The sequence below is a fragment of the Carassius gibelio genome, chromosome A6 (genome assembly GCF_023724105.1).
Source record: "Carassius gibelio isolate Cgi1373 ecotype wild population from Czech Republic chromosome A6, carGib1.2-hapl.c, whole genome shotgun sequence".
In the NCBI taxonomy this organism is placed as follows: domain Eukaryota; kingdom Metazoa; phylum Chordata; class Actinopteri; order Cypriniformes; family Cyprinidae; genus Carassius; species Carassius gibelio.
This window is the reverse complement of record NC_068376.1, coordinates 25,082,955-25,109,527: the sequence shown is the minus strand read 5'-3', so window position 1 is coordinate 25,109,527 and position 26,573 is coordinate 25,082,955. Positions and strand designations below refer to the sequence as shown.

General features: G+C 37.8%; 1 protein-coding gene across 2 annotated transcripts in view; it reads left to right on the top strand.

The window, feature by feature from the left end:
- Positions 1-26,573, top strand: part of LOC128015859 (E3 ubiquitin-protein ligase PDZRN3-B) — an 85,485-nt gene that overhangs the window by 34,421 nt on the left and 24,491 nt on the right. The window contains exon 2 of one of the 2 annotated variants that reach the window (XM_052600071.1): positions 11,442-11,489. The exons of the other annotated variant lie outside the window; for it this stretch is intronic. The gene's annotated coding sequence lies outside the window, so the exon portion shown is untranslated. The remainder of the gene's footprint in view (positions 1-11,441; positions 11,490-26,573) is intronic. 2 annotated transcript variants of the gene reach the window in all.

Sequence of the window (26,573 nt, the reverse complement as noted above, 5' to 3'; positions counted from 1 at the left end):
TGGATTATCTGAACTTGCTCCTCCCAAATGTTGTTAATAACTGCATCCATTTCTGTTTTCCCAATTAGCTACTTGCAGTTACAGACATGATTTCGATTCACACAAAAATTCACCCATTCCCCCTTCAGAAACCCATAAATCTTGCTGAGGAAAAGAACAGGAAGCATTGACTACTTCACACACACAGATTACTGCCTTTAATTTCATTAGCAGACCAGCCTCCGCTCCGTCTGTTACAAGCAGTCACAGCATGGACTGGAATCATAACATATAAATGAAATATTCAGACTTTTTTTTTTCTTATTTAATGATTTTCACTTTTCTGATTTCTGTATCTGCTGGGTTGACATCTCATGTGTTCCCACTTTGCCAGGCTCAGTGGAAGGCCTGAGTTATGACCACTGTAGTTTACATCCAGCTGGAGCTAAGACAGCACTTTGCTTATAGACTGAGTCATTTTTAATAGAAGAAGCAGATTATCTTATTATTGGCATTGCTGTAGGTACATTACCATCATTTATTCCAGACTGATTTTAAGCCTTTTCTGTTGGGTGGCTTCTGTGTTTGAAGCTCAGTCATCTTGGACACTTAGAAACTGGCCGACCACTCCACCCAGCAACATGTTTTATATGAATTACATTTGCTATTTTAAAATAGCCCGGGCCAGAGGATGTATTCCGTATTATCCATGAAATCATTTTTACATTTACAGTCTTTTGTGTTATTGTTGCTGTGTTTCTTGTCCTAAATTCAGGGACACTTACAGTTGATTTGGTTGAGTTTACAGCTGTAGGGAAAATTGTATTTATTAAGTTTTTCTTTCTCTTTTTTTCTATCCATTTTTTTTTTTTACTTGTTCATATTGCAGTCATAAGGTTCACCATACGTCAGACTTCAGCAATGCATGTTTTTCATGACCGCAGTATGCAAATCTGAAAACCAACCATGTCAGCCATTCAGAACTTGTTTGAGAATGCCTTTTCAAATTAAATTTCACATTTAATTGAATCAAATTATAATGAATCAAAATTCATGATGCTAATTAACAAGTTGAAAAGCAAACTTTGTCAAAACTAACTTGAAAAAATTAACTGAACATTGGTTTAATAAGTCTTGATTTCAAGTGTGATAGAAAAAATAGGGAATGGATTGATAGATGGGTAGAGAGAAGGATAGATGGATGGATGTTTGAAATGTCATCTTTTTTACTCTAGATACCTTATTCAGAGTAAATATGCTATGATAACTGTGAGGAAGAACATTGGATCGGCTTTGTGAAAATCACTTCTTTTTTTTTTTTGCCTGTCTGAACAAGGCCTAACTATGTTGTCTGTCATGTTCTTGAGATGTTTGAATAGAGATGACATTTGAACTGAGGTTACAAGGTGGGCCCACAGGTCGGTGTTCTACAGACACTGACATTTCGTTTCTCCCTCTGCGTTTTCTATTATTGCTGTTGCATTTCAAACTTTTTAACCCCACACTGTAGCAGAATGATTCGTTTGCGAACCGGATATCACTACACAGCAGTGAACGCGCTCACAACAGACCCGGAAGAGAAGACAATGCTGAATAAAGTTGTAGTTTTTGTTACTTTTGGACCAAAATGTATTTTCGATGCTTCAACAAATTGTAACTGACCCTCTGATGTCACATGGACTACTTTGAAGATGTTTTTATTACTTTTCTGGACATGGACAGTATACCGTACACACAGCTTCAATGGAGGGACAGAAAGCTCTCTGACTAAATCTAAAATATCTTAAACTTTGTTCCAAAGTTGAACGGAGTTCTTACGGGTGTTACGTCTAGAGCCGTAAGGTTCCATTTGTGTGTTCAAGCTGTGTGGTTTGGAACAACATGAGGGTGAGTCATTAATGACATATTTTTCATTTTTGGGTGAACTAACCCTTTAAACTTTGTCCAAGATACAAAATAATATTATTTTTTATTTATTTATTTAATTTATTTATTTAATTACATTCAACTGCTTTTTAGTCCAGACATTAATATCCTGTTCTTAACTAAAAGAGATGGACTTGATGTAAAGCTAGCTTGCTCGGACCAGTTCCCATAAGCTTGATGTTTGTTCAATTTAACCTATGATACATTGCACTAGATTTCTCAGTGCTGTCATGCACTTTGATTCCCAACTGGCATGCACATATTTAATCCACATCAAGATTCTGAGATGTGTTTTTTTGTGTTCTGTTCTGGTCTTGTCATGGACAACAAGCTTCTTTAACAGGTCTCCCAGTAGCCGTCACCAATACTAGAAAGCCAATATGGTAGAAAAGGGGACACTGGCATGCTGTGTAATTTTATCTACATGCATGCCTTACTTTGTAGATTTATGCTGATAACCACCAATGATAAGGTTCAGTCGTTTGGCGTGGCTGATGCTCATAAACATTTGAGAAGCCTGCTGACTGCTTATTAACAGATTTTATTATTAGCCGACCTCGGTTACTGGCATGTCTTTGGTGGGCCTGCGCTTCTGACAGTTCTAACAAATCACTATCCTGTTGCTCTGGCGAATCCAATCGCTTTGACTTGGAACACATCTGCACACATGCTTAGTTACAGCTGTTTTCGGAAAGTTTAGAAAAGTGCAGTCTTCTGGGAAGGGCTTAATGATGGTATAATGCGAAGAGCAGAGTGTCCACATGTTGCGTCTGTCACTTTTCTGAACCCTGAGCTTCATTCTATGTGGTTAGCAGACCCTAGCTCAATGGCTTTTTGACTCGGGTTCTTGTGTTTGTTTACAACATGTGTTCCTCACCAGCGACAGGCTGCTGCAAACCCCCAGCCTGCTGCTTGTGACATGGGGTTTTAATTATGGCCAAGTCTGTGAATAGTTGTATTTTTTTTTTATGTCCACATTCATGCTAACCTGGAGTCTAGCAGTACCTAGCTCCTCACAGACGCCAGAGACACTGTGTGAGTGCATTGGCTCTCATGGGAAAATATGTAAGAAATGTCTCAGACTCGTAGTTAAGACTATTTTCTGCAAAGGACATTATGTTAAACTGTCAGAAATCTTAAAAAAAATGCACTTTCTCTCTGGGGCAGAACCTTTGTACCTAAGGGTACCATTTCTACCTTATCTACCCTTTGCAAGGGGCATATTAGTCCCCTGGAGAAGTAAAATGTACATTGATGTCTCTTTGAATGTACTGGCAGCGTCAAGCTATTATACCCCTAAAATATAAAATTCTTCCACATTTTTGATGGTGGTTCTATGAAAGGTCGTCTTTGAAAGCCAGTTCAATTGTAGTAATGAGTATTATATTTTATTCCTGGTGTTGCCCTACTCCTGTATATCGTTGCAAAAGGACACCACCCATGTGGACCAAATGTGTTAGACTTTACGTTCACAACCATTCTGTCCTTTTGGCTCTTCTTCAGCATTTTTCCAATGTTCAAAAAGTGAATATTGCATGTGATATGCTGTGCGATGAGATATTTACAAGTGTCAACAGGATTCTTTCAGGGGACATTTGATCTATTTCCTTTTGGACAGATGTCTTCCTTACCTCATCAATGTCGCACGGTTTTTAGGTCCTGTGTCCTGCTTTAGAATGGTGCTAATCGGAAGCAGGTTAGTTTTATAGCTCTATTTCCCTGTAGTCTGCAAAAGTGATCCCTCCCCACCAAATCCGCCACTCCAGAGCACACATAATTCATCATAATGGCCAGATTTTACTCAAATCCATTGTCCGAATAGGATATTTTGTTAACTGACTGCTTGGACAGATCTGAAAAGCGCAGGCAAGGACTGAACGGAAGAGATTGAGGAAGGAGTTTGGGAGAGGGGGGAGTAAGAAGGATCAGCACAGCTGTATTTGCAGCTGAACACTGTGCCACAACAGTCTACGGACTTGATTGGCCACATCTGGCATCATTATGGCCATATGTAGACCATGCAAAGCAGACATCCTTTTCAGATTGCTCCTTTAGCCTGCGTGTGAATCTAGCCCTCTTGTATCCATCAGAACAGCTTGATAAATTCTAACCCTTCATTCTGTAGTCAGCAGTGCTGGTTATGTGATCCAGATGGAGATAGTGGCCCTTTGCTAGCAATGCTAGATTTAACAAACACGACCTTCTCGTGACATGTGAGACCTGGTTTTCATTGCCCTTCAGCCCTGTAGGCAAGCGCAAGTGTGAAATGTGATACCTCCCAGACAAAACTTTTTTGGCCTGAACCCTAGACCTGGAAAGTTTGAGAAGATACAGAGACCGGATGATGGACTGTGGTCTTGACCTGGAGAGAATGGGAATGAAGGAGATACACAGAGGCTTTTGAGAGAAGAAGTGGAGGTGTTTTGGGAGAGTAGATTTTGGGAGTGCGCCATGGCTGTGGATCTGCACCCCTCCCTCTGGAGGAGCAGCGTTTCCTGCCGCAGCTCTCGGCTGAAATCAGATTCCCAACCTTGCTCGGCCCTTGTTTTTTTTGGCATGAGCCACGCACAGACACTCACAGAGAACTGCTGTCAGAGTCTTCATCCCTTGTTTTCTCTCTCTCCCTTTCCTCTTTTTCATCATCATCTCCTTCTAAACCACCTCAGTTTTTCTCATTCGTTCGAAAGAAACAGCTTCCCCAGTACTCTCTCACCAGGTTTTTTTTTTTTTTTTTTTTTGGACGTAACCTGATCTGTCCTCACTCTGCACACATTTTAATAACATTTAAACATCTCCAGATGCAATTCGAAAATAAAGCAGCATGAACGTTAGCTGAAGGCTTTGTGGTTTCACGCTGTCATTTTTTTTTTTTTTAACATCGACTGTTGAGACGTGAGATCTTTCCTCATTTTCTGCCAGCAGTTATCTTGTCTCGCTCCATTATTTAGGGACAGGACCCAAAGGAGTTCTTGAACAAATGTTCACCATAACCTAAACACATTGTAATGTTTTCATTCTCCTTGTTTACCTCATTGTTAAGGCCATGTTGGATGTTACTTATGTAAGCATAGGTTAAACCAAGGCATTTACTAAGCAATATCGGACCCTGTGACTTTTTGAATAAACATGCTCACTGCATGTTTCAAATTCAAAATGCAGAGCGGGTGTTTTCATTTCATCTTTCCTATAATGCCTGATAAATAAGCATTTGTGAGCGTAGCACTGCTGTGATTACAGCTGTTACTGGGGGAAACTGCTATTTCAGCCACACCAAAAGCGTTCTGCTGGCTTGAATTGAATGAATTGGCAGTTTCAAACATCTGATGTTTTTGTTCAGACCAACTCAAAAACCGAATGTTTTTACACCGAAAAAGTGAACCGATAAATTAATAATAATAATAATAATACATTTAGAATCTTAAAGGGTTAGTTCACCCAAAAAGGAAAATGATGTCATTAACGACTCACCCTCGTGCCGTTCCAAACCTGTAAGACCTCCGCTCACAACAGACCCGGAAGAGAAGACAATGCTGAATAAAGTCGTAGTTTTTGTTATTTTTGGACTAAATGTATTTTTGATGCTTCAACAAATTCTAACTGACCCTCTGATGTCACATGGACTACTTTGATAATGTTTTTATTACCTTTCTGGACATGGACAGTATACCGTGCACCCACTTTCAATTGAGGGACAGAGAGCTCTCTGACTAAATGTAAAATATCTTAAACTTTGTTCCAAAGATGAACGGAGGTCTTACGGGTTTGGAACGACACGAGGGTGAGTCATTATTGACATAATTTTCCTTTTTGGGTGAACTAACCCTCTAAGAACTTGGGACTGCGAGCATTCTTGTGGCCATCAGCTAATTTGCATTGCCATGACATCATTTTTATGTGGTTCCAGACTGATTAGTCACATGGCCTTTTTATGAATCAGATGATAGGCTCAAAGTCACAGATGGCAGATCTGAGTAGATTAATCAGAGTAGATCTTCGTCAGCAATGTCCTTTGAAATGCAAAATGATATATATATATATATATATATATATATATATATATATATATATATATATATATATATATATGGTTTTTCTCTTTTTCTTTATTTGTCAGTGCCTCTGGCTACGTGACATGACTGCCTTTGTATTTGAGCGGCTATAAAAAGGGTCTCTGGCTCTAGTTCCCTGTCAATGGCTCAGACACAGTCAATTATTTATCCTAAAAAATAATGCACAGTCCAGTCCTCTAATTATAAGTTTTTTTTTTGAATATGTGTGTTTGTTACTTTCTCAAAGGGAGGGAGCATTGAAACAGATCATTAGGACAGTTAAACAGTCCCACATTTGAGGGAGTCAGGAGAGAGAGAGAGACTTCTGGACTAACATGCCGCTGAGCTATTGGCAGACCACATTCCCAAACCCAAAGAACAGTCAAAACTAAGAAATTCTGCATGGATAGAAAATCAGAAACAGTCTTTGGATGCACAGCTGTCTGGTTTGACTTTAAAAGCCCTCATTTTTCAATCCCTAACGCACACAGCACAATTATTAACCACTGCGCTGTTGAAACTGTTGATGTTTTGTTGTGAATGACTGTGCTATAACTAGTATGTGTGAGGTAGTGGGATCATAAGGTTTTGTGGGGGGTTGCAGTGTGTTGTATGAGAAAGTATGACAAACATAACAAAACTAAACACACACACACACACACACACACACAGCAAGCAGAGTGCGTGTCTCTACAGCCCTGGCCAAATTGAAAGCCTCTGTCACTGAATTCACAACCAATTAAATGCTCCCCTATGTGGCCGGGCTGAAACAGCTGCAGTGACTCCACTGAGTCTGTTAAGACCAGGCTAGAGCCAGGCCCCCTCTGTGCTCCAAAACACACACGCTTACAGACCATAAGAGAGCGAAAAGAGAGCAAACAGCAAAGGTTAGATAAGAGGCAAAAATCACATTCAAATGTTTATGCACAAATCACTGTTGCTACTTCACCCACCTTTATCTTGTCTATATAATAACATACAATTATAGAATAGATAGCTGTGCAGTGACAACAGAATGGTGCCGCAGGAAATGAGAAATGGCTTGTAAACGAGCACTTCGGAGAGTGTACTTTGATGTAAAACAAAATTTCATAAAGGCTGGGAGACATCTATTTAGATTGACTTGGATTTCTCATTTAAAAAGGTTTTATGGCTTGGTCAGCATCTTGGCATGACTATACACAATTTGTAATTTTAGCTGAAGCTTTCTTTGCGATTTGAAATTTTCACTTCATGTCTGGACATAACTAGATTCCTTCTCTTTTGCAGAGACGATGTTTGAAGTATAATTTGTCCAGTAGTGTCTTGTCTGCTGGAGATGAAAATTCTCCCTTCAAACATCCGAGATAGACTGATACAGGCTAAATTTAAATCCGTGGACAGACATGACGCACCAGTGGTGCATGTCTCCATTCTGCTCTTAGCTTGCTATGTGACTCTGTACGTTTCTTTAGGCTTATGGTACACTGCTCCGTGTAATATTACAGCAAGCTAAAGGTTCTTATGGTGCATGTCAGTGCAGTTACGTAATACACTTTGAATTTGGGGAATGAGGCAAAGACTTTTCACAGTCATGGACCTGTGCAGAGTGTAATTGACAGCGGAGAAGAGTGATGTTGAGATTCGATATATATATATATATATATATATATATATATATATATATATATATATATATATATATATATATATATATATATTAGTGGTGGGCCGTTATCGTCGTTAACGTGCTGCGTTAACGTGAGACTCTTATGGGGCGATAAAAAAATATCGCCGTTAATCTATTCTCAAAGTTGGGTTGGGAGCTGGGTCTATACTAGGTGAGCTATGATGACTTTCACCTTGATATTTTAGCGCGGATGTATACCTAGCCGAATCTGTAGGGGGGGAGAATGAGTCTTTAAACCTGTGTGTATGCCTACTGTGAAATTACCAAATCAAACATGATGTGCTAACATGGATGCAGCTAAGATGCCGCCGGGTTTGCTTCAGGGAATGTTTTTTTTTTTTTTTTTTAGATGCTTCCCAATGGAAACCTCGATAAGACGCACGTCCGTTTCACACATACTCCGTCTGCAGTGCGTATGCAGTCCGTAGTTGTTTCATATTTGGTGCAGAAGCAGCATGGACTCATTGTGCTTTCACACAGGACACGTTTGCAGTCCGCTGCTCGGTACATAAACGATCGCTGCACTGCTGCAGACGCAACACTCCTGGAACGCACTGACGGACCGCAAATGCGTGAACGCTGAAATCCGTTAACATGGGTGCGTAAAAATAATATGCAACGCATACACACTGTAGACGGAGTATGTGTGAAACAGGCGTAAGGTTGTTTGCACCTTGTGCAATGTGTTATTAGTTTACAGCTTTCTCAAGCAGTTTGTGATACATTATGGAAACAGGAGATGAGCCCCTGGTCTTATGCACCACCTGTCTTGAGAAACCCTTTCTCAAAGACTTAACGTTACTTTTAGTCATTATTTTATTTGGGTAGCAATTCTGAATGCCTTTGGCAGAATTCAAATGAGCCGTTTATCTAGATTAATTCCAAGATTACAGTGAGATTAATCTACAGTAGATTAAAAAAAATTAATCTCTGCCCACCATATATAGATATATATATCTTATGCATTTATAAACAAAAATATATAATTTTACTATCAATTTTACTATATAAATTTGCACTGGCTAGAAATTGCTTTTTTATGAGTTTATAAAATTATTATTATTATTTATAATTACATATCTAGTCATCGTAAATAATACAGACAGTTGATGTCTGTACTTTTTCTTTGCACTGGAAGCTCCTTTCAAATTCCTTTGTGTAAACACACTTGTCAATAAAGTCCTTTCTGATTCGAATTCTGAAATTAATATTGAAGTACTGGGCATTTACAATACTTTAGCAATTTGATGTAAATGACCATCATAATTACTGTTCTAATACCACAGTTGCATGTACTTGTATTTATATAAAGACTATTTTGTGTGTTTTTGTCCATCTGTGTTCTCATGTGAGGAATAGTGTTGATATGCAGCCAAAGAGTTCAGTCAGTCAAACTAGAAAACATTTAAACTGCTCATTAGCTTTTGTATCTGTCTTTGTCTTTGTCTCTATCTCACTCTGTCTCTCTCTCTTCATTACTAGACCCCTAATCTGTCTTTTAAGATGACAGCAGGGATTAAAGCAGAAGCCTGTGGTTATAACATCAGTCACTGGTGTCTCTCTCTCTCTCTCTCTCTCTCTCTCTCTCTCTCTCTCTCTCTCTCTCTCTCTCTCTCTGTGTGTGTGTGTGTGTGTGTGTGTGTGTGTGTGTGTGTGTGTGTATGGGGTAAGTGGAACAAAAATCCAGACAGACAGTAGCTTTTACAAGTTATCTTGATGAAACTTCATATTTATTGAGCACTATTTTTGTTTGTTCCCTGGCTAAATGTTTTAGAAATACAAGTTAATCGTTAACCGAACAATGGAAGACCTAGGATAGTTATTGATTGGAAGGATGTTTAAAAAAAATAAATAAAATCAGTTCCTTTTGGTACTACAATTGCACACTTTGCCTACGCGAAAGTCTTCACAATCTCTTTGTGCATTAGTTGATATGGAAAACTATATTTTATTAACAGAGAAAACTGTTTAAGAGAGTACCAATGACCTTAATGTCTGTTAAACAAAAAGCTCAATAGTAATCTGTTGGCCGCATTGACCCGAGTGTTACAGTGTCTTTATCATCCTCATAGAGGTAGCTGTAAATGTGACATCTGCTGACATGCTCCATTATATGTGCAGTCACCTGCCTCAATGTGAGTGTGGACACTGGAATGCATGAGGTAAATCTGCAAAATAATATAAGATTCTGTTGTTAAACAGTGTTGATTCCCAGAGCAAAGTTTTGTGGCTTAGCAAAAACCATGAGAATTCACTTGAAAGCATTAATATGTCATAAGCACAAAGTATCATTTGCCTTAGATGTTTTTCTAAAATTCTTCAGGAGAAATAAAATAAAATTGCACAGTTAAGACAATTGTTGACATGGAGTAAGAATATAGAGCTAGAAATTAAATGTTGACAGCATAGCTTGGATAACTTGGTCTTTTATATATTAAATATATAAATTGGAATTAGAATCTGAGCAGTAGGTCTCTTATGAAACTTTAAAGGGTCTTTTACTTTGAGTAACAGGATACTTGATTAAAGCCTTTATTTGCTCGAGACAATAAAGAGGTCTCTTGAGTTTTTTTTCCCCTATCCCATGGAATGTTGCACAGCATGTATGTTTTATTGTACTGTTAGAGCAAATAAGAATTTGGTGTAAGATTTACAGTTGACAAATAGAAAACCTAAAAACCCCTGTGTATGCGCATGGCTTTCAGTGAAGTTTGCCTCGGCCAACCCTGTAAAGGCCAGTGTCCTTCATTAAACATAGCCAGTCATCCCCAAATAAGGCAAACACTGTGCCCTTCATACTCTTCCAGCCCCTGCTGTACTGCCAACAAGCGTGCGTTTAACACCAGCATAAAACCAGACCCACCAAATACTGCAGCACACAAATGCTTTAAAGGCAAACTTCATAAAGAGGAAAGTACTATTGTTAGTGGCATTTTCCAAGGCAAGATTTGCTGTTATTATGGCCCTTGCATTAAAGAAAGTCCTATCCATAAGGAGGAGAGGTGTGTTTTGCTTTGAGTGGCATTTACAACCAATGATTTCTGCTTAGCAGATGTTAAAACTGAGCGCTGAGACAACACAAAAAGAAAATATCACAATTCACTTAAATTTATTATTGAATAAATGAATGAATAGAGGCTACAAGATGTTTCCAGCTCCATTTACTGATGGTCATAATCAGATTCAAACTATTCAGGTATTGACAAAATATTCATATTTTGCTCATGTATTGAGTGCAGTAGCCATTTTCTTCCCTGGTGTTGCTACTAATAGTACTTCAAATTAGGGAAATTATGGAAAACAAAACAAACACTTTTTTTTCTTTTTTTTAAGTTGTGTGATCGGAGTTGACGTATGAAAGGAATTATATGTAGTTATTCTTAATAAAAAAACTATAACAAAAAAAGAAATATATATAATAAATAAAAAACTGTAAAACTCAGAATGATACTGAGAATGTGTGATTCAACCTGATATACGTACTGTAATGTATACATAATAAAATGGGTATGTTTTTACAATTCATTGTCAGAATGCACAGTAGTAACGTTACTTAAGTTATGTTTTTTATATTTATATTTTTTCTTAAAGTAGTATATGTTATAATCTAAGTGACATTTTGCATTGTAATATTGAGGACAGCTGGTTTTAGTGGGACAGAGTGATGTATTGTCATATTTGTGGGACCAGCAGACTTGGAACTATTACAGTCTGTCAGACGAGCAGAATCGAGCATTCAACAGCTCTGTGATGTAATATGCAGTAATGCTTTGTCATTTGTTTATTAATTCTCTCTCTTTCTGTTGTTCTTTCCCCAGGTAAGACTTGAAATCTGAATCCTCTCACCTATAAAGTGTGCAGTCCATGTAAGTACCTGTGGAGTTTCTGTTGCGCTTTATTCAGCCTGCAGACATGTAATATACCCTGGATAATGTTGTTTTGACAAGCCCTTGGGCAGTTGTGACTTTTGAAACATCGGGAGCTAAGCTTTCCCTCCCACCTCTCCACTATCTTGTAATCCTACTGTCAGGCAAACAAAGCCCCTTTGCGGACGTGAGTTGATACCATCTTTTCTCTCTGTTCTCTTCTTTTTTTGCAAAAAGGAGCCATATAACCACTTGTAATCTTTCCCGACCACCACTGGCATAGCCATAATAGATCCTTAACCTGTGTTGAGAGAGGGAAAGCCTGGCAGGGCGGTGAGCCACAGGTCATTGGGAGCATTATGTTGAGCACTTAACCTCCGACTCAGAGACCCTCGTCACCGCACGCAGCTGCACATGTGCTCACAGCCTGGCTAGTGTTATCTCAGCCAGACTCTACCTGGGAAGACATGCTTGGCTGGGAAGCAAGAAAGATAAGAGGCCTGCAGAACAGGGAGAACAAAAAACACAGTTCTGCTGTCTGGAGGTGGACAGGTGAAAGACAGGAAGGTGATGAGAGTGGAGTGAGACTTTAAGATCTTTCTTGGGTCATTTCTCTCTTTGCTGCTAACTATTGCACCTTTCCTTTTTGGTCACCATGAAAGGTTAACTTTTTAATGGAAATTGCCATTATTTGTGTGGTTTATCTGTGTGTTATTTTTTTCTGTCTATTTAGAAAGAATATTGTTTATCTTGTGTGTGTGTGTGTGTGTGTGTGTGTGTGTGTGTGTGTGTGTGTATGTATGTATGCATGTATCTATAAGTTTTTTAAAACTGCTTGACATCTGTGTGGCATGGAGTCAACCAACTTGTGGCACCTCTCAGCTGTTATTCCACTCCATGATTCTTTAACAACATTCCACAATTCATTCACATTTCTTGGTTTTGCTTCAGAAACAGCATTTTTGATATCACCCCACAAGTTCTCAATTGGATTAAGGTCTGGAGATTGGGCTGGCCACTCCATAACATTAATTTTGTTGGTTTGGAACCAAGACTTTGCCCGTTTACTAGTGTGTTTTGGGTCATTGTCTTGTTGAAACAACCATTTCAAGGGCATGTCCTCTTCAGCATAGGGCAACATGACCTCTTCAAGTATTTTAACATATGCAAACTGATCCATGATCCCTGGTATGCGATAAATAGGCCCAACACCATAGTAGGAGAAACATGCCCATATCATGATGCTTGCACCACCATGCTTCACTGTCTTCACTGTGTACTGTGGCTTGAATTCAGAGTTTGGGGGTCGTCTCACAAACTGCCTGTGGCCCTTGGACCCAAAAAGAACAATTTTACTCTCATCAGTCCACAAAATGTTCCTCCATTTCTCTTTAGGCCAGTTGATGTGTTCTTTGGCAAATTGTAACCTCTTCTGCACATGCCTTTTTTTTAACAGAGGGACTTTGCGGGGGATTCTTGAAAATAGATTAGCTTCACACAGACGTCTTCTAACTGTCACAGTACTTACAGGTAACTCCAGACTGTCTTTGATCATCCTGGAGGTGATCATTGGCTGAGCCTTTGCCATTCTGGTTATTCTTCTATCCATTTTGATGGTTGTCTTCCGTTTTCTTCCACGTCTCTCTGGTTTTGCTCTCCATTTTAAGGCATTGGAGATCATTTTAGCTGAACAGCCTATCATTTTTTGCACCTCTTTATAGGTTTTCCCCTCTCTAATCAACTTTTTAATCAAAGTATGCTGTTCTTCTGAACAATGTCTTGAACGACCCATTTTCCTCAGCTTTCAAATGCATGTTCAACAAGTGTTGGCTTCATCCTTAAATAGGGGCCACCTGATTCACACCTGTTTCTTCACAAAATTTATGACCTCAGTGATTGAATGCCACACTGCTATTTTTTTGAACACACCCCTTTCAACTAATTCAACTAATTGCCCAATTGCACAGCCTTAAGAGCGTGCATATCATGAATGCTGGGTCTCATTTGTTTTCTGAGAATCTACTGAACCTACTGGTAACTTGTTTGCCACGTAGCAATAAAAAAATATACGAAAAACCTTGATTATTCTGGTTAGTCACATTGTACTGCTATTATTTTGAACAATACTGTATGTATGTATGTATATATGTATGTATTGGGTGACTTGGAATTTATAATAATATCAGAAAATGCAGTTTTGCTCTTTATCAATGTCATAATGCCATAAAACCATCACTATATCATGCATCAGCCCAGACTTATTTTTCTTTTCAAACATAAACGTGTCTAGTCCAGACCAAAAATTGTTTGTTAATTGCTGTGCTTTTTCTTTTTTGTTCCGTCGTAACAACAGATTTTTTTTACATTATTGTTAGTGTAGAAATTGCTCAAATTGAGCAATTCACCCCACAATATTTACAGACATTTTAGATTCTATTTGTTTAACTAAATGTTCTGAGAATAGTCATGGTCAGCCAGTTTGGCATAAACATCCTCATGGAGAAAAATAGAACATACAGTCACCTCAGGTTTATAAGGTTTGGTCTGGGCCGTGCCACTGAGAATTCTGGGAAAATAAAAAATATAATGAACGAGCAAGGGCTCAGATGATGTAAGACAACAAGTGGCAGCTGAGCAGTAGTTTTTGGAACTGTTTTTGTTTTCTCAGAGAGCAGGGGTTGATGGGAGAGTGCATGATCGACATGTATATCAGGCAGCATGTGGACTTCCCGCTTGCATGCTTCTTTAGATGTGGTGCTAAACTTCTAGTACTTTGGGTCGGGACAGACGTAAGGATGTGTCTGAAGCTTTGTGTAGAATTATTATTGGATTGGGTTGGGTTTATTAAGAGGAGAACTCAAAGAACTCAAGGGTGAAAATAATTCATGCGGTGAGCAAGCGACCCTACAAACTTTAGAGGACTTTTAAAGCTCCAGGCAAACGGCTGAAGAACATGAAGAGTCAGCAGGGTGGAAGATGTGAGACAGTATTTGTATGCAGTGAGAAGAGATTGAATAAGAGGCCAAGTGGTGCACATTGTGAAGATAATTAACTCGCTCCGTCCATCTGCCGCTATTGTTTACTTGAACTTTTTTCCTCCTGTTGTGGAGTTTAAATTATAAAAAGAAATGGAAAATAGTTTTGTACATACCTGAAATGCACCATATATTGTATAAAGTGTTTATTTCAGTCTTCCCTTGAACTAAAATCTTAGACCTCATTGAAGTTTATGTCTTAGCTCAGGTAATATTTTTGCTCTTTTACTGTAGCTGGCTTAGGCACTGTTCATGGACAGATTCTTCTATGGATGACATAAAACTTAAGTCAGCTGGTTTTCTTCACGTGTTTTTCCACTGGGCCCTCAGTCTAGCTCTGCTCAGAGCTGCACTTCTGATTTCCTAGAACAAGTCCATAGCATCCATCCTGTTCTATTTCTGTACAAAGATGGTAATTTACAGTGTACAGGAGCACGGGGATTGAAGTATGTTAATGTGAAGGGATACACAGAAACCAAGGAAGCCGTCGGTGGAGTGGAACGTCATTGGAGAGGATCTTGATATCTTTAGTGGGGCTCTAATAGTTCCATATCTTCATCTTTCTTTTCTCTTGTTGAAACAAATTCAAATTCGTATCCAGCTTTTTTCATATAATGACAGTTTATTGTGCATCAATACAGCACACATATGTCTGTGTGTCCTGAATTCAAGACTAGTAACACTTTGTTGCGAACGTGAGGAGAGGACATAATTTTCAGAGTTTTCTTTCTAATCCCTGGTGGATTGTTTAAGGTTATTTAAGATGATGTGCTAGTGTTACAGTTTAAATCTCCAGTGATATACTTCTGGTAATGGGGTTTGTTCTATTATGACCTTGTGTGCCAGCTCAGAGCTCTGTTTAAGATTTTCTTGTTGGCTTTCTGACATTTTCCTTTTCTTTAGATATTCTTTTATTTCTACTTCAACCCTATGGAGTCTAAGGGTATTTTGGGGACCTGGAGAAGGCACATTTGTGCTTTTTTCAGTTACTTATAAACATCTAATGGCTAAAGTCTAACATCACTGTAATCAGCACAAACTGGGCTATAATAATATGTGAGCAGCATGTATGTACATGATTGTGTTTTTGAGAAAAAAAAAATGTTATACAGTATGTGGTTAGTGAAATACTAAAAATGTTAAATCACTTGAATAAGGCCATAAAACACGTACAGACCATTGGTTTCCGGGATTTTTGAAAACTAGAGCTTGTAGCCTAGAATTTTTCTTTGTAAATTATGTGAAAATCATCTTGTTTACTCACTTACAGAGAACAATATATTGATTTAAATGTTCTAAGACACTTTTTTTTTTGTAAAAGTCATATGCGAGTAGGCGTCAACTATCATGAATATCATTGTGATTTACACCTGAGAAGACAAATGAGCCTCTCAGTCAGATTTGTGACTGAGAGGGAGGAGTTACAAGAAAGAATGTGAAGACAAAATAAATGTATATAATTTTTATGTTTGTAGTTTATTTAGAATATATTTAATTATCCCACAACATAATTTTATATTCACTTGTGAGTGCAGTTAAACAGTTTATTAGGAACAATCAAAGCTGACTTTCAAAGCTGATTGTTTTTTTTTTGTTGTTTTTTTTTCAGTTATTTGGGGGGGGGGGGTAAATTGAAAGAAGAGCATTGTTTGTTACTGTACATTTGTTACATTTACTTGTTACATTTATTTTCAATGGTATAGTAGTGTACATTGTTATTGAAACTTCATAATGTTTCACTTTATTATCCATTTAGTCAGGATTTATAGTTTGGAAAAAGTCTAACTAGTAAAATGTTTACACGTTATGTGAAAACTAGTACAAGTATATAAATAAATAACAAGAGACTTACTCATGTTTATGATCTCTGCTGAATAAAGCACTTCATTCTTTTTTTTCTGAGGAAATCCAAATCTCAAATTCTGAGGTAATCCACATCACATAATTTTGGGGTGAATTATGTCTTATTCCTCTCATTGCGAAGCAAAGAGTAAAAAAAAATAAAAAAAACTTAAAGAACAGTCTCGCTGCTTTGTTTTCTGTATAGGCATATTCAAGCCGTGCGCTTCAGTGAAACATTATCATCTCAATAGAGCGTTCAGCGCGGGGGCGTGGTCGCATTAGAAGATAATGAAGGGAGACATCAAAAACAGACATCGCTTTGTTTTCGGCACCACCCGTTTAGTTTAAAAGTAGACGTGTCAAGCTTTCTATAGATATATCTCTCATGTCTCTTTGAGTATTCACTGAGTTACAGTTTATTTTAATGACGTGTGTCTAAATTAAGATCACCGCAGACAAAGGCTGCAGACAGCACACCTTGTTTGTTATCTTTATTTTATAAATGCACAAAGTTTTGTTGTTATTATGTCTGTATACAAAAAAAGTAGACCCTTTACAGATTCGATTGATGTATAACTTTATGAGCACATCAAAGATCTTGCAATGTTCTAGAATTCACCTGTTCTGATGTTAACTCAATTAAAAGCCAAGAGACAGGCAAACTGAGACAGAGAAATTAAGAGTTGCAAGGGGTGCAAAAGGATCTGCTAATCCCAGACGTGCCTCATCAGCCCTTGAGTCAGGTCTAGAGTCAGACTCCAGCCCCCTGGATCTTCTCCATCAGTGGGGCATGCTTTTTATTGCGACACACTGATCTGACTTCAAAGATGTATGGGGCCTATGGTTCACCACTGCTGTATACCCTAGCTAACTTACTGCTAATCTGCTGGAGTATACCTGATGTTCACCCTGCACTGCCGGATGGGAAACGGCTGTAATATGGGTATAGAGGGGGATTACTGTGATAGCGGTGCTCGTGGCATTAACTGCACACAAGACCTGATCAGAGATCAAGTTGCTGTCATGATTCTCTGTAATGAAGACCCAAATGCTCCGATATACATACATACATACAGCCATAACACATGGTCTGACATGCGAAGATCAAATACCAGGTGAGCGGCTGCACAATGAAGAGAAGCACATCATAGTCAGGGAAAGGCAAGGATCATCAATAACAATGATCAGTCCAGGCAAGCAGAGCCAGAGAACAGAATCACAGTCCAGAGCGAGAGTCTGAAACCCTGGAGGGCAAGCAAGCTGCTTACCAGTAAATGCTGACTGTCCAGGCAGCAACGGAATAAACTGAATAAATAAAAAGAAAGAAAGACAACACGACCAAACTCATAACTGAAAAATCTAAACAAAAAGTGCAAGTGAAGCATAAGTAACAAAACACACTGGCAAAGAAAAGAGTGAAAACAAGAGGCTTAAATAAGAAGAGAATTTATAAGAAAATAACAAACAGCTGCAAGTGCGTACACGACCGTGCTAATTGCGAAACAGCCGAGTGCAGCCGGCACGTGCAGACGAAAGAAAAAACAAAGGCTCATGCAGGAGAGAAGAAAGATAATTTGTTAATTGGACACATGGGGAATTATGGAAAGGAGAAGAAAAGATAAGTTGCATATTAAATGTTGATAAGTACAGTATAAAGGTATAGATTTTTAACAGCTTTCTACTGAGCATTGCACAGATTAAAGGTTTACCTCATTTGTTTTTTCACATTGCAGCAGTTCTTTGCAGGAACGCACAATATAACATCAGGCATATTAATGTTGGTTGATAAATGTGACTTTAGTGTTTTTATTCTATATTTTTTATTTAATTTATTATTTTTACTATCACTATGTTCATTATGTTCAGAGCCTGTAAAGATATAACTGTTTATTTCAAAACAAATAATACATATGTATAAGATTGGACTGCATGACTAGAATCATTAGCGTCCACACATTTCCTGTTTCATGTCTCTGAGGTGATTTAGATCTGTGCTCTCCTTCGCAGCTGGCGCACTGGGCATAATCTTATGTTAAGACTTAACAGACTGATCTGGATCAGACATTGATCTTTGCCTCTCGCTCATTACAATCATATGTGCTCACACATGTAATGATCCACACCAAACTTTGAGAGTAATGCCAGCGAGGGGCAATGTATTCACTCAAAGCTGATGGATATGTATATGAGGTGACCGCTGCAAGAGCTGAAGGTTTGTGATTCTTGAACTATCCAATGTTAATCAATCATCACAGCAAGTAAAACGTTTTCCTCTTTGAGAAACGTTTGTCTCACTAATTCTTAACATTCTTAACCAAGGATGTGTCTTACTGAACTCAATGTTTGCATCAAGCACAGAGACGTGGACAGAATTGTGATGTTTTCGTTGTGATTTTCTGTTATTCAAATAAAAATCCATCGTACTCATCAGCCATTGGTTGATTTTTAGGGTTTTATGGCTCTCTTCAGGTTTAGAGGGAGGTCTGTTGTCAGATTACTACCCATAACCTTTATCACTGCAAGCGATGACATCAGAGCCTTTCTAGTTAGAGAAGTTATTTTTCCAAGTTAAAATGTAACCTAATTCGAAGCAAAACATATAGGTAAACTGCAGAGAATATAGTGCCTTACAATGCAAAACATATGATGTATGCATTCTTGTTGTTTTAGGCTAAATTATTAAAGTAGATCTTTATAGTTTATGAAGATTTTTTTTTTTTGGTTTGTTTGTTTTTTCAGTGCAGATGTCCAGACATTAGTTTTCTCCTAGTCTTTATGATATTGTCATCTTTTTCTTTTAGTGTCTATGAGATTCATTTGGATTTAATTTTAATGTACTGTACATGTGGTGAAAGTATGGTTTTAATAAAATAATAGCATACCTTTCCTAAAGAAGCGAAACATTAAATTTGAAATGTAATGGCAATTCACTCCATCTATTTTCTGAATGCATCTTGACAATACTGTGAATGTCTCAATGATGTATATATGGTTATTATTACATTTTTAATTTTTTAATTGTCATAATGTGATCTTCTTAAAGCTTTTATCTAGTTGATGTATGCCAAACTTCTCAAATAATTTCGGTCTGCTTAAAAACTTAGTTTTTGCTTAGTTTGCAACTTTAATACTTAGGCTTAGAGGTATGTTCACATCTCTAACCCTGTGTATAAATAATGGTAATAGAGAGCATTCCTAATAAAATTGTCTCAAAGGAGGTATTGATGTCACTATGTGTGGACTATAAGTTATTTAAAGAAAACCTAGCTTTTCAAAAGTCTTCACAGCACTTGGCTTCATCATAGCGCCTCACACATGAGAGGTATTTTCAGAGCCTGTGGTACCCAATGTTCTTCCAGGAAAGAGGAGTTTAGTAACGCTAAGTCATTTATACTTAGCGTCCCTCCTCACATAAGCATGCAGTAACACTCGCACAGCTCCGGTTATCGTTGTGGCCACTGTTTTTTCTATGCCACAGGTGGGCTGTCTTCGAGGTGGTGGGGGTTACTGGTGTTTAGGCAGGCCGGTTTAGGAAAGAGCTGTTTACTGTAGGCTGCTGGACTCCTTGCTGCCGTGGCCACATTCTGTTCCTTTTCCTGTCTCTGTGAGGCCAAGCCACACACCATACGGCAAGTAGGACACACTTCTGCACACACCCACACTTGTGCAGACCAGCAACAGCAGCGGCTGAGTGCTAATGCCACACAGACAGAAGAAAAACAGGTATTCGGCTTTATTTAGCCTATTAAAGGAATAGTTCATCCAGAAATGAACATTTTGTTATCATTTACTCACCTTCATGTCATTATTGACCTGCATTCATTCATTTATTTAGCAGAAAGTTAAGGCTGCTTTTTCCAAAAAAAAAACTAAACAAAAAGTCTTTTGATGAATACTTTGGCTGTGTGAGAGGTTTATGCACTATATTTGGACAAATTACTTACTTAAATCATACAGTAGTTTGCTGAAAGCTTCCCCTCCTTTGTAGCTTTCAGATTTTGTTACTACATACATATTTAAATATTGTGCCTGAAATAACATTGGTTCTTCTGTGTTGTGAAATGAATGTAAGCATGAATGAGACTTGAGCACTTCTCTGTTGGACTTATTTCACTTTACTTGTATCTTGTAGTTACAAATAATCGTTTCTGTATCACTTCTTAGGCATAGTTGATGGTAAATTGAAAGGGTAATTTTCATGGTAGATTAAAATTATGTTATTTTCTTGCCCTTATAATGTGGGAAAACTGTATGACTTCTTTCTATACAACATAAAAGAAGATATTTCTATAGGTCTTGATTTGGTTACCAACATTTTTCTAAATATCTCCTCTTTTGTGTTACACAGACCCAAGTTATACAGGTTTGGTGAGTAAATGATGACAGAATCAACTCTTTAAAACCTTAATCTAACTATGCAGGCCACGTTTTTGAACACTAAATAAGTGTTAGACGTGCAAATGTTTTTATGTTGTGATGTCGTACTGAGATGTTTTTGCAACTTGGTTTCAATTAAATGGTCTTTCTTCATTAGCTAGAAGGTTTGGGGACATCCATTTAATGTAAATGCTGTTCTGTTGAACTTTCTATTCATCAAAGCATTTTGAGAAAAAATTTAAAATATAAAAATTGAGTGAAACTGAAGACTGGAGTGTAATTGCTGATGAGAAGTCAAATTAGCCTTCACAGGAAAAAAGTGAAGCTTCAATCAAAAGTGCTCATGCTTCATTCAGGTCTTTTTTCCTCATCTATGTCAAAACACAAACACTGTTAGTTTAAGCATTATGGTGGCAAATACTGCATTAGCATGTGTATTTTCCAGCAAAGCGGACCCAACTCTACATTACACAACTGTTTCTATCACGGCGTGAGGATTTACAGGCTGTTAGGTGTCAGGTGTGCCGTAACTGTAAAATATTTATGTGCACACTGAAAAAAATGTGCTTTGGTGCTTTAGTTGGTCTGTTGTCTGTTGAAGCAGGTCTCTGTTGACCTGTTACAGTGTCTTGTTTTAAAGAGACTGAGGGAATGTGGTTGTGATTGTTTGCCCTGCCTTCGGGACCAGCTGGATTCAACCATTTCTCTGGAGATGAATTAGATTGGAGGAGAAGAGATCCCTCTAGTGGACACGTCAGTGCAAATTATTTTCACCAAGATCACTCCTCTGCAGAATTTATTGTATTTTGGGGATATTTCTATATCTGAATGATGCTTTAATGACTGATTCTTGCTTGAATAATCATATTGGAACCAAAAATTTTTAATCTTTCTAAAATTAGAAAATAAAAAAAGCTTAGTAACTTATTCATATTTACTTTATTTTATTTTTAGTGAGTTTACAAAATATAAAAGCTTACATTTGTACTTTTTAAATAGTATTAGTAAATAGTAAATAGTATTTAAAAGAGATAGGACTTTAAATTTGCACTTACACTTGTTTTGCCATAATAGTAGTCTTTCAAAATACTGAGCTTCATACCATTTAACTACCATCCAATGTGACTGCACAGTATCATGATGATCTTACTGTTATTGTATTATGGTACAACCATGTTAAACATTAAATTGGCAGAAAGATGTTGGAAGATATGTGTTATTATTTCACATGAATGGACTCATAAATGAGCAATAATTGTGTAATTGAAGTAATAGTTTAGTTCAGTAATAACAAAGCTCATCATCACTACACACAGAACATTTAAGTGCCGTCATTGTAGTACTTAATCTCTTTTCTGAGAGTCATTGTGTTTAACATAGGCTCTGTCTGTGTTTGAAGAGCTTGGGTTGTACGGCAGACTGTTGCGGTTTCTGACAGTGTTTGTTTAGTTTAGATGTACTGTTGTAAGGCTAGAGGAATCTGAGGGGCAAGCTCAGAGCAGACACTGACATTTGTTCTGTATCCGACCCCAAACAACCAGCAGACGTCACAGAATGCTTCAAGGGCTGTTTAACTCAGCAAACAGTTAACAGAAAGTTCAACCTGCGCTTTTGTGAAGAGGAGCCCATCTGTCTTTGTCTAAAGATGTTTGAGAAGAATGCGGTCAGAAGAGATCAAAAATGCTCTTACAATTGTTTCTACAACATGAAATATAATAATAAAATAATTTAGTTTCTATATTATGATGTGAGACTCATCATGTGCCATGATCAGACAGAGGGTTAATTGTCACACAATATTTAATTGAATATATATATATATATATATATATATATTCATAAAATGTATTTAATATGTATTATTGTTGATTGTTGTTGTTGTTTAATTGTTAATATTAATATCATTAATAGTAGTATCAATAAATGAAAAAGATGGTACCACATTCTCCCCCTTTTTATGACTCTTGATACTTTAATACATGCTATTGCATCATTGTGAACTTTGAAACACTCTTGCACATCATTTTTAGCACAGTTCAAACTTATTCCACCTGATTTTGTTCTTTTTTAGCTCTGTATGCTGGTAATGACACAGCGTGTGCCTGTGTTGCAGACACACAAACACAACCATAGATTCTATTTGTTCTTTCTGAGAAAGGTACAGTAGCTTTTGGGAAAGTGAGTGAGCATTAATAGGAGGAAGATGTGTTTGGATATTTGCCGGTCTGACATCCCCTGAGGTCAGGGCAGAGTTACACGCTGGATGAATCTCTCACACACACACACACACACACACTGTATGTCCAGATGGACTCAGAGGAGGTCCATGAGAATGAAATCTGAGAGAGATTTAAAGGGAATGGAGCGGGTAGACATGAGAAAAAAATCCTTCTAGTGAGGGGAAAGAAAGAGTGCGAGAAAAACAGAAGATCACAGACTTAGAGATAGTTAAAGAAAGAACCCTCACTGAAGATAAAGAGGGAATCGCACAGGAGAACAGGGAATAACAGAGACGTCCCGAGTTCAAGGAAGATTTATGAGATGCTGTTGAATGTAGCAAGCAAACAGTAGACCTCCTCCACCTACTCTCTCTCTCTCTTTCTGTCTCTCTCTCTCTCTCTGTATCTGTTTTGCTATCTGAGATTTGCTCTCTTATTGGATCTGTTTGCACAGATTCTCAGTTTGCTCTCGACTCCTGGACACTGTCAACTTTCCACTCTCTTTTCACACAACCCCCCCCAACAGACACACACACACCCTTTTCACACTCTCAACATAATCACAGCCATGATCCGTGTCAATTTTTTCCCTTCAATAGGCTTTTTCTTGAAGGATGATGAATTAATATGTTTATATATATATATTTATAGAGAGAGAGAGAGAGAGAGAGGGGGGGGGAGTAGAAAGGAAAAAAAATCATATGAAATGAGCTTGGATTGTGCTAAATATGATGTGTATGAGTTCACAAAGATTCAACAGCATGGCTTCAACACCAAGAGCACAAGCCATGTAGAACTGTTTTAATTAAGTGACACTACTATTAATAATAGGAATAAAGTATAGCAACAACAAAAAAAATCGATAAATATTTTATTATTATTATTATTATTATTATTATTATTATGTACACAAATAAATTGTTCATTATTATTTATTATTTATTAGTGACAATTAATGATATGAGGAATCTATATACTTATAAATGCCAATAACATGGTCTCTTTTGTCCCCAAAGAATATATAGAATTGCTTATCACTTTTTAGTTAAATTTTATAGACGTAATATATAAAAAAAATCTGATATGATATTACTTGGTATTGAAAGTACATATTAGGGACAAGGAAAACATTATGTCTCTCTTTTTTTTTTTTTACAAGATCTATGAAAACCTTTTCATTTCCTCCTCGTTCCCTCGTCTTTACCTCCCAATCTCGAATATTTGGTTGCACCACTTTAATGGTGTTCAGACCGCTGTCAAAGATTGTTATCAATAGGGGGAGCTAAAACATTGAAAATAATTTCTGCTATCACTACAGAGTTAGGCCTTACACTTTAAAGTAATATATTAATAATATATGTATTTTTCCATGTACTCTGCAATAGCTTCTGTTTGCGTGGATAGTAAATAGATAAGTATAAACGCCAAGCAAGCTCATTCATCTTTTTTGTATGAATTTATTATGAGTGAAGTCTTCATTGATTGTGTATACAAGATTTTTGATGGGATGAGAGCATGACTGTGACATTTTCAGTCAAGCAAATTATTGAACTTTATGCAGCCTGAAACAAAGTTCTGAAATTACAGTGGAGAGAAATCAGTGCATAAGGTTAATGGAAATGTATGCAATAAACCACAGTTCGACGAACCTTTATGACTGTCATTGGGTATATGGAGAGAGAGACAGAGCTCAAGTGAAGTGGGCATTTTGTTGTTCTGTAATACGATTACCATGAAGGCTTCACTGCAGAACCAGGTAAGGCAAAATGGCAGTTTCAGCCATCATCAACTGACCAATGCGTCCGCAAACAAGAGAGATTAGCTGAAGGTTATGTCACAATTGGAATGTCTCTCTCTCCATATACCCAATGATAGTCATAAAGGTTCATTGAAATGACTACAGCAGCAATCATACTTTCTTCAGTTAAGTTGGGGAGCATGTTCTTTAGTTTGATTGATGCCCTTATAATGCCATTTCTCTGGTTCTACCTCACTTTGGGGTTTGTTAATGAACAGTTGGATATGATGAACAGGTTCACAAGCCAGTCTATAGCAATTTTAGATTTCTTGACATTGTGAATTTCTGGATATATCATATGTTGGTATGAATCTTTCTCTCTCTCTCTCTCTCTCACTCTCTCGCTCTCTCTCTGTGTGTGTGTGTGTGTGTGTGTGTGTGTGTGTGTGTTTGTGAAGATCCCTGCTCACCTGTTTGCCTCATTAGTGTGCTGGTGTTTGGTGAGCTGTGAAGAAACATCAAAGTGGAGTTGTGGGTAATGAATCTCCATCATCCTTGAGACACTAATACTACTGAACATAATAGCACTCCTCACTCCCCACTAAGAGAGAATGAGAAAAGAAAAAAACAAAGAAAGGGAGAGAGGATAAGGGAATTTGTTGAAGCAAGTGAATCAAGTTGGTTTAGGAGATTATAAACACACAATTTCCTTTCTAAATGATTAATATAATGGATGCCATATTCAACGAACCACGTGTTCTAGTCTAGTTCTGACTAGGATAATAAAATACATTGTATGGATAGATACATGTTTTGTTTGTTTGTTCATCGAGGTATTTGATCAGTTTACTTTTTCAAGTACCATGCATACTTCTGCTAGAAAAATCTGACTAATTTAATTTGCTTTTTTTTAATGTCCAAAGTGATACTGGCTCTAACCAATTCACTGAGATTGTCTACAAAATCCACCTGCTGGTGATCTTGCTGATCAACCAGTTTAGACCAGCTAATGACAAATCTGACCGGTTATTTTGACCATATAAATCTGTCTACCACCTTAAGATAGTTCTGCTTGCACACTGTGGTTTATTTCTGCACATTACATTCTGAGTTAAAGGATTGGTTTACTGATTTAATTCATAAATACACCCTGGAGCTGATTATACATGTACAGTAGGAGCAAATTTGATTTGGACAATTTAGCAAGAAATATGAATTATTTACAGTTCAGGGCTTTGCGTAATATTGCTGTTATGTAGCAATGATTGTATTTGCCTCATTTTGAAAGTGAAAAGTGATGTGACATGTGGCCAAGTATGGTGTCCCATACTCTGAATTTGTGCTCTGCATTCAACCCCTCCGAGTGCACACACACTGCACAAAGTAGTGAACACACACCCTGAGCAGTGGGCAGCCCGGGGAGCAGTTGGGGGTTCGGTGCCTTGCTCAAGGGGTCTCACCTCATTCGTAGTATTAGGGTTGGAAGAGAGCACTAATCATTCACTCCCCCCACCTACAATCCCTGCGGGTACTCAGACTCGAACCCACGACCTTCGGCTTACAAGTATTGCTCTCTTACCACCAGAGCTGTGGATCAGCTGCATGATATGTGTCTTTTTTTTAAAAAAGGTGACTGTTTTAGAGGGCCATGGTTGAAGACCCTTTCTCTCCGCCCCATCACCCATCTACACACACCCTGAAGGCTCTGCGAGGTCCCAGTGTCAACATTTGAATGGCGGGTACAAAGTTAGAATTCATTGTTATGGTTTCTGGGAGAAAGATGCAGAGCGGCCACTGTCACTCACCCGTTACGGTGACAATGAAGGGGGCTCCTCCTGCCCTCTTCCCTTTGTGTCCTTATTGAATTATGGCA